The sequence below is a fragment of the Capsella rubella genome, unplaced genomic scaffold, assembly GCF_000375325.1.
Source record: "Capsella rubella cultivar Monte Gargano unplaced genomic scaffold, Caprub1_0 scaffold_8, whole genome shotgun sequence".
NCBI lineage: Eukaryota > Viridiplantae > Streptophyta > Magnoliopsida > Brassicales > Brassicaceae > Capsella > Capsella rubella.
In genome coordinates this window covers 3,845,160-3,854,224 of record NW_006238916.1, presented here as the reverse complement: position 1 = coordinate 3,854,224, position 9,065 = coordinate 3,845,160, and the positions used below count along the sequence as shown (strand labels likewise).

Sequence of the window (9,065 nt, the reverse complement as noted above, 5' to 3'; positions counted from 1 at the left end):
AACCGTACACACTCCGGCTTCACCTCCTAAACATGATCGAGTCATCAATGTTATATGTGGAGGATCATAAATAAGTGAGATAACTAATTCAGCTGCTAAAAGGAACACTAGAACGGTAAAGAACTTTCAAAGAAAAGGAAACATTGGACAAGATGATACAAAATCATGCATTAGAACCTTTGCCACTAATGAGAGTAGCATATCAACTCCGTATCACGATGCGTAAGTCATACAATTAACAGTTGCTAATTGTTTAATAAGGGGAATATTAATTGACAACTCGACAACGAAAGTTCAACTAACATTCTTTTTATGCAAGAATACAAAGAATTAGGTCTCAGGGAGGAAGGACTAACAAGAAAATCTCCTCCATAAGTAGGTTTTAGCGGTGAGGTCAAACAAACTATTGGAGAAGTGACATTTCCAGTGTATACAGAAGCAGTCAACACATCGACGAAGTTTTTGGTAGTGGATTGTGCTTCAGCGTACAATGCTATCATGGGACGCCCTTGGATTCATGACATGGGAGCCATTCCATCAACACTACACGAGACTATCAAATTTTTGACCCCATGGGGAGTGAAAGAGATAGTAGAATAACAGGAGAGATCACGCTTGTGCTATCAGACTACCTTAAAAGGTAGAAGTCAACAATTGTAGAAATTACAGAAACCACTGTTGGGACCTCACAGAGTCACAACGAAGAACCAGAGGTGGAACACCTGGATGAGGTGAAATTGCTTGATGACAATCCTGAAAAACGAGTGAATGTGGGTTCGAAACTCCCAACCGACATACGGAAGAGGCTTGTCGACTTTCTGAGATCAAACGTCGATTGCTTTGCATGGACGCACGCTGACATGCCTAGGATTGACCCTAAGGTTATCATGCATCATCTAGAAGTAGACTCGAACCATCCACCAGTTATACAAAAACGAGGAAATTTGCTCCGGAGCACGATTCAATAATTAATAAAGAGGTCTAAATTCTTTTGGATGCATGATTCATACGAGAAGAACAATATCCCGAATGGTTAGCCAATATTGTGGTAGTTCAGAAAAAGAACGGGAAATGGCGGGTTTTCATAGACTTCACTGATCCCAATATGGCATGTACTAAAGATCCATTCCCACTACCTCACATCGACAAACTTGTAGACGTTACAGCTGGACATGGACGCTTTCAACGGCTACAATCAAATCCTAATTCATCCAGATGATCAAGAAAAAACATCATTTATGACTACACGAGGCATATATTGTTATGAAGTGATGCCGTTTGGTTTGAATATGATGTTCGCTAATAATATGATCCCGAACGACATCACTTTATTCGATGATATTCGCTGGCTCAACTTACCAAAGACTTGTGAATAGATGTTAGCTAACCAAATTGGTAAAATTATGAAAGTTTACATCGATTACATGCTCGTGAAGTCATTGGCAGCGGAAGACCACATTGCGCACCTACATCAAGCGTTCATGATGCCGACATCGAAACCAGAATAAACTGGGAGCAAACCATCCCACCCACCAAACCGGTTCACATGGAGCATTTTGGAGAATGCTTGCCTATATGGAGTGTTGAACAAGCTCAAGGCCTAGGGTTAATTATTCACCAAAAAATTAACCCTAAGAAGACTAATGGTTCAGGAGGAATCATTTACCAACCAAGTGATTCAACAATGGTACATCCTGACGTACTAGCTGAAGTACTCACCGACGGACCTGAAGTAGTACAAGACCAGATGAAGTTATTCAAAGAAGTTTTTCTTGTACCACGTAATGGTGTGTATGGATATTTGAATAGGAGCCTAGAAGACACTTTAAACCATTTAAGGCCCATACCACAGAAGAGTTGGTGCACCTCATCTCACATGATCTTCATGAAGCTTAAAATAGATGTTTCCTTAAATGGCTCATTCCAAATATTCTAATGGAGACCTGGAGAGTTTCCATATCACTTAGAGGCTTCATTACACCCTTTAGGATGCACCACACCACACTTGATTAGGTAGATCAAGTCAGAGCTCTACTTACCATATTTGGACCCGTTTGGCATCAATACAAAACGGCTCCTTCCTTCTTTGATTTAGTGCGTGTTTAAGGCTCTTACTATCATAAAGAAACTTCCAAGACACTCCACATATCCTCCTATATCCCCCCCCAAACCGTCCAGATACAAGAGAGCAATGGTTATTGGCCTAGGTGCAGTAAATCTCTTCAGTATGATTGCTCTAAACTCTTTGCTGCAGTAAGACCCTCATTGATTATACTTTACTTAATCAACTTCTTTGTGTTCTGAGTTTATAACTCAGTTTGTGTTAGAGCAAAATTGGTCTTGATCAGTTTGTTGTGCAGAGTTTATGAATCAGTTTGTGTTCGTTTAATGACTCAGTTTGATGTAATGGTGATTTGCTTGCCTGGGTGAGTATTGAGGAGTTCTTGTCTGTGACTTTTGCAGTCTAAAACAAAAACCAAGTTGATAAGATTAGATGAGAACTGAGCAAAAACCAAAGCAGAACTTGAGAAGAACAACAAAGCACAATAATGTCATATAAATCTTCCAACACCGAGGCTACAAAGATGATATATCATGTTTAGTATCAGACTCGTCTACACATATATTGGATACATCTCATAGATAGGTTGTTTGTAATGGAAAGCTTTGCACAACTTGGAGAACATTGTTACCGAGTGTGCATACCACAACAATGAAATTTTTTTTTTAAGAACCTTTGGGTGCTCACCATTGGACACCCAAATTTTTAAAAGTTCATGTAAAGATGCTTAAATCACAAATTATCATAATTTATTATAAAACTTTTTGGTAAGCAACTTTTATGGGTGCTTACCATTGGAGATGATCTTAGTGTCTCATTGTAGATATTTAGGGAGAGAAACTTTTTATTGAGCTAAATTTTCTTTAAAAGATTTTATGAAAATATTAAAGCACGTGATATAGAGGGTGATTGGTAACAATTGTTACATTTGGCTGTAATGACTTTGATTTTAAATTTTAGTTGGTGAGAATTTTGTTGTAGATACTTTGACTGTAGAAACTTTAATTCTTAAAATCTAATTGGTAACAAACAACATTAAGAGTTGTAGCTGTTAATTTATTATTATTATTATTATTATTAAATATTATTAAAAAATTTATTTCTAACATAATTAAATTTTTATAGTAATTAAATGATATTTTTATTCTTATTGATAAAGTATTTTAAAAAAAATATAAGCCAATCAAATATGTGGTTTTGTTTGAAAAGAATTAATAAGAATAATTAATTTATAAATATAATATATATATCATTCATAAGAAAGCTTGAGTTCATAGCAAACTATTTTTGAGCAGAGATCTTAGATACTGAGTGCTTCTAGTCTTTATCCACTACATTAGTTGGTATCAGAGATAAAGCGATCCTACTCATGCCGCCTAAGAAAAGCCTTCAACAGCAGCACGAAGAGCAACTAGAAGCGATGCGTGACATGTTTTCAGAATTTCAACGTGGTATGTGTGACGTGCTGCGTGAATCAGTGGAGACAGCAGTCGGGACTTTGGTTCGTGTTCATCAACACCTCCTAAGATACCTCAGCCTGAAGACAATTCAGAAGAAGAGGATGAAGAATACGAAGTCGTTGATAACAACCCGTTTACAAAACTTGGTGACCACCATCAACGTCAAGGTGTTCTGATGGCACCAAGAGGTGATGACAATCGTTGGGAATAAATTCTCAAAGTTGATATTCCTAAATTTTCTGGTAGCTTACAACTAGATGAGTTGTTGGATTGGATCAATTCGGTAGAAGAAATTTTAGCATTCAAACAAGTACCGAACAACATGTGTGTGGTGTTAGAAGCAACTCGTTTCAAGGGCGGAGCTTCAGCATGGTGGCAGCAAGTCAAAGAACAGAGAGTTTGAGTTGGCAAGGAGAGGATGGGTACTTGGGAAATATTTAACGCCATCTACGCAAAATGTTTCTTCCATAAAACTACTCATAGAGTTTATACATTCGATTTCAGAATTTACGACAAGGTTCTAAGACCGTTGATGAATATGCTGTTGAATTGTTTTCGCTAATAACTCGCAACACACTGACAAAAATAAAGGAGCAGGTGGTGTCTAGCTTTATTGGAGGACTGAAACTTCAGATTAAGAATTCCTTTCTTTAGTTTGATCCTACAATTGTATCTGAAGCTCACCAACGGGCTCTGCTCATTGAACAACAATCTCGTACTCTATCGCTTGCTTGGGGAACCTCACGTACTCGTCTCAGTTCTGTTCCACAGACTAGTAATACTCGAGTGAGTGATCAGCCTACCATGAGCTACTCTCTCAATTAAGAGATCACTGTAGTACTTAGGGATCGAATCCACAGAGACTCAAAGATTACACAGTAAATATTCGGTATTAAAATTAAGCTAAACAAGCAGGTTTTAAATCAAATAAAAACAGCAAATTAAAATAAAGATTGGTTATAAAACAATAATGAGGAAACGCTAGGCCTAGGGATATTCTCAGGAAATTCAGAATTGCAAATAAATAATTGTCAGGATTTATAAAGCACTGTTCTTGAACTCAAATCGCAAAAATATAATCAATCAACTTTCGTTGCAAAGACTATCTATGTCTAGAACCCTAAATTCCAAATCTCTTTGCAAATTTATAAGTTTAAGACATGCATTTAATTCAGGTTTGATAAGTTCACAAAATCCCTAAACCAAATCTCTTTGCGAATAGGTATTTTGCTCATCTAGATTATTTTCAGGAAATCAATAACACTTTCGTGTCTACCAATTAACCTAAGATCAGATTCTAGGTTGCTTTCACTACTCTAGAACAAATTAATCACAATCTAGATGAAGAACTCTATTGATTCAATCCTAACAATCTAACTACCTAACAATTCATGAATTCCTTTGAAAATCCGGTTGTGTCTGTGAGGGGTGTCGATCGACGCTGGGAAGGTATCGCTCGACACAGTGATTTGGTGTCGATAAGGTGGTCTCGATCGCGGTCGATATTAGTCCGTCGGTAGCCGAATAAACGAGAACTGGTGTTAGTGTCGATCGACACCGTGAGATGGTGTCGAGCGACACTTGCTGTGAAAGTGCAGTTTCATCATCTTCACTTGTTTCCTCCTCCCACACATTATCTCCATCTCTAATTAAAATGGCATTACACCCTTCTCGTTTCTTCACAGATCCAGTAGTCCGTGCAGCAAGAGTTTCTAACTTATTGGTATAAGTGCTCAGAGCTTCGATTTTGCCATTCAAGTCAGTGTACATGGCATCCATCTTCCCGTTGAAGTCCACCTTCATGTTCTGCTGACCCGCTAAAATCTGTTCTAGCATGGACTTCATGTCACTATCTGTAGATGGAGAGCGAGGTGAGTGGTAAGAAGAATTTCCATAGGTGCTGACGAAACTACTGCTGCCTTTCTGACCATACCCATTGTTGTATCGGATACCATGTGTGTTACCAAACTTCTGACCTTGATACCCAGCACCATTGACGTAGTTCACGTCTTCTTTTTCATCCTCATATGATTCAAAAGCCTCAACCTCAGCAGCAAACTCAACACTCTTCTTAGTAACAAGTAGGTTATGCACTGAATCGAGCTTTGCCTTAACGTTAGCGAGTTGAACACCATCCATGTTTTGAGCTAGCTTCTTCCTCTCAAAATCAGCGACTTTAGTACTATTGCTGGAAGCTAAGTTCCCAATCAGTTTGGTGGCTTGAGCTGGAGACCTTGTGTTGTAGTTACCGTTACTAGCAGCATCCAAAGCCATCTGGTACCTCCAATCCAATCCTCTATAGAAAATGCCCAAAAGCTGAAATTTGTCATACCCGTGGTGTGGACAATCTCTTTGATAACCCTTAAAACGCACCCAAGCAGCCTTGAAAGCCTCTGAGATCCCTTGAGAAAAGGTAGAAATCTTTTTCCGCAACTCCTCTGACCTCGCATCATCATAAAAGTTGTTTAAGAACTCAACTTTTACATCCTTCCAGCACGTGACAGATCCAGGCTTCAACTCCTTCAGCCAAGATAGTGCTTCTCCAGCTAAAGAGTGCTGGAAAAGCTTGCAGAGCAGAAAATCCGAAGATACACCATCAGCCTTGATGCTAGATACCAGATCCTCAAACTTCTCAATATGATCCATAAGATGCTCATAAGTATGGCCATGGAACGGGTGTTGTCCTACAAGAGTGTAGTATCCAGGCTTCAACTCAAAGTTGTTCCTTTGAAATGCAGGAGGACGTATAGCAGAGCGGTTCGAATAAAACAGAGCAGGCATGTTGTATTGTCCAAGTATACGGTTCTCATCCTCTGCTTCAGCATTCAACGCCAATTGTGCATTGTCAGCTGCGGCTTGGTGTCGATCGACACCCGCCTGGTGTCGCTCGACACCAACGGCGACCGGTTCAGGAATTACAGTCCCGTCAGCATTCAGCTTCTGCCCTTGTGCATTCCTCACATGGCCATCTCCATCTCTAAGAGTACCCTCAGCATCTTGAATTAGTATCACTGGTGGTGCCATTGCTGCCCTTTTCTTAGCTTTTCGAATTCCTCTTTCTAAACCCGCTATTTCTGAATTGTTGAGATCAATTAACTCTTTGTTCTGCTGGCTTCTGGTATTAGGCATAAACCTGAAACACCAAAAAGAAAAGAGAAAAGAAAAACGTAAGTAACAAACTAAAATTAAAAACTTAGACTAAACTTTTAACCTTAATCTAATGATAATCAAAATTGAGTCCCCGGCAGCGGCGCCAAAATTTGATCTGCTCAAATTTGCCCTGAGCTACTCTCTCAATTAAGAGATCACTGTAGTACTTAGGGATCGAATCCACAGAGACTCAAAGATTACACAGTAAATATTCGGTATTAAAATTAAGCTAAGCAAGCAGGTTTTAAATCAAATAAAAACAGCAAATTAAAATAAAGATTGGTTATAAAACAATAATGAGGAAACTCTAGGCCTAGGGATATTCTCAGGAAATTCAGAATTGCAAATAAATAATTGTCAGGATTTATAAAGCACTGTTCTTGAACTCAAATCGCAAAAATATAATCAATCAACTTTCAGTGCAAAGACTATCTATGTCTAGAACCCTAAATTCCAAATCTCTTTGCAAATTAATAAGTTTAAGACATGCATTTAATTCAGGTTTGATAAGTTCACAAAATCCCTAAACCAAATCTCTTTGCGAATAGGTATTTTGCTCATCTAGATTATTTTCAGGAAATCAATAACACTTTCGTGTCTACCAATTAAGCTAAGATCAGATTCTAGGTTGCTTTCACTACTCTAGAACAAATTAATCACAATCTAGATGAAGAACTCTATTGATTCAATCCTAACAATCTAACTACCTAACAATTCATGAATTCCTTTGAAAACCCTAAACCTAACAAGATATCTACTCAGACATGGTGAATGAAACAAACATCATGAATAAACTAGATATCATAAAAGAAAGTAATAGAAGAAGTAAAGGAGTTTTGAATCTTCTCTGAAGGAGGTTTTGATTCTTCTCTCCTGACTCTCTACAAATCTCTCTCTCCAAAATAAAGCTTAAGTCTTAACAAAACCCTATAAACTCAATATATATGTCTTAACCACGAACTGGGCTTAATTGCAAATAAGGGAAACTTTTGGGCTGAATCTGCAAATCTTCTGAACTTCAATTAATCGAGAAATTCAATTGCCGTCAGATAATGATGTCGATCGACACCAGAAGTTGTGACGCTCCACACTCACACCAAATATGCTTTCCCGGTACGTTCCTTCGGCACATCTTCTCCAAATGCTCCCAAATGCTCCTAAAAGCTCCAATCCATGCCAAATAGCTCCTAATCCTGAAATGACTGCAAAAGACTCGAAAACACTATAAAAGCTCTATAAATAAGACTTATATCATGGCCAAAAACCCGTAAAAACCATGATATATCAACTCCCCCAGACTTAGCCTTTGCTTGCCCTCAAGCAAAACAGAAACTTAACCTGTGAAAGAAGTTTGAAAACGCGGGAACTCACTCAACTGTGGGAAACTCTTCTTTGCACTCTTCATCGCCTTGACTCTAGAACTTACTTTATGTACTTTGCCTATGAGAAGCATCAACATTCCTTACTCTAATCCCACAATCCTCAGGAATCTCCTGTCTCTCCATTGTCATCTCTTTACATAATTTAAAACAAGTAAAGATGAGTTCTTACCGAGGGAATATCGATCAATGGCATATGGACTCTTCTCGAACCAAGACATTCTTCGTATGATTTCACTTCTTCTCCCTTTTCTCACTTCTAAGGTAATCGACATCTCCCTACTTTTCTAGGGTATCATTTTATTTTTTCAACGATTCCTTTTTCTTTTTTTTTTTCTTTTTTTCTGGTTTTTTTTATAACTTTTTTTTTATTCGGGTATCCATGAGATCCGAAGTATGCACGGGTTTACGCGACATCCCTCATATCACTTCTACCTATAGCCTTTTCCACAGTTTCTTTTAAAGGCTGAAGGGAAGAGAGAAGGAAGGAATCATACTTTGAAGAAGTGCAGTGTCTTGTGCGGCTCGAAGAAGAAGTCTAGTCCAATGTATTCCAACTCCCAAGGTAGGAGACTAAGTCCAATTAAGTCCTGATAAAAGTAGAGACAACGTTAGATCAACTGGATATCCAATGAATAAGGGCTTTCAGGATTGTTGATACAGCTCATAGTCATTCCAAACTTCGCTTCAGAGATCAAGCATAATCAAGAGTCATAAGAGTGTTAATCCAAATCAGAGAAACCGTTAGACTGAGTTCATAGTTCCCAACAAAAATTTTGACTCAATAAAACAAAAACTTTTTGGACTGACTCGATAAAACTCCAAAAGAATAAACAATGTGAGTAACTACCTCCCCCAGACTTAAACAACACTGTCCCTAGTGTTGCCAAGCCTAAGATTGGCAAATAAAAGAAAATAAAACTAAAATAAATGCAAAAGAAATAGAAAAAAAGAAAAGAAAAAAAAAACTCACAAGTGGGTTGCCTCCCACTAAGCGCTTGTTTTCAGTCATTA

At 38.1% G+C, this 9,065-nt stretch overlaps 1 non-coding gene across 1 annotated transcript; it reads left to right on the top strand.

Annotated features, from left to right (window-relative positions):
• Window positions 1–5,851: 5,851 nt before the first annotated feature.
• LOC111829147 lies at window positions 5,852–5,957 on the top strand. The gene has a single exon (XR_002832702.1). It is a non-coding gene; the product is annotated as a small nucleolar RNA R71 (small nucleolar RNA).
• Window positions 5,958–9,065: the final 3,108 nt, after the last annotated feature.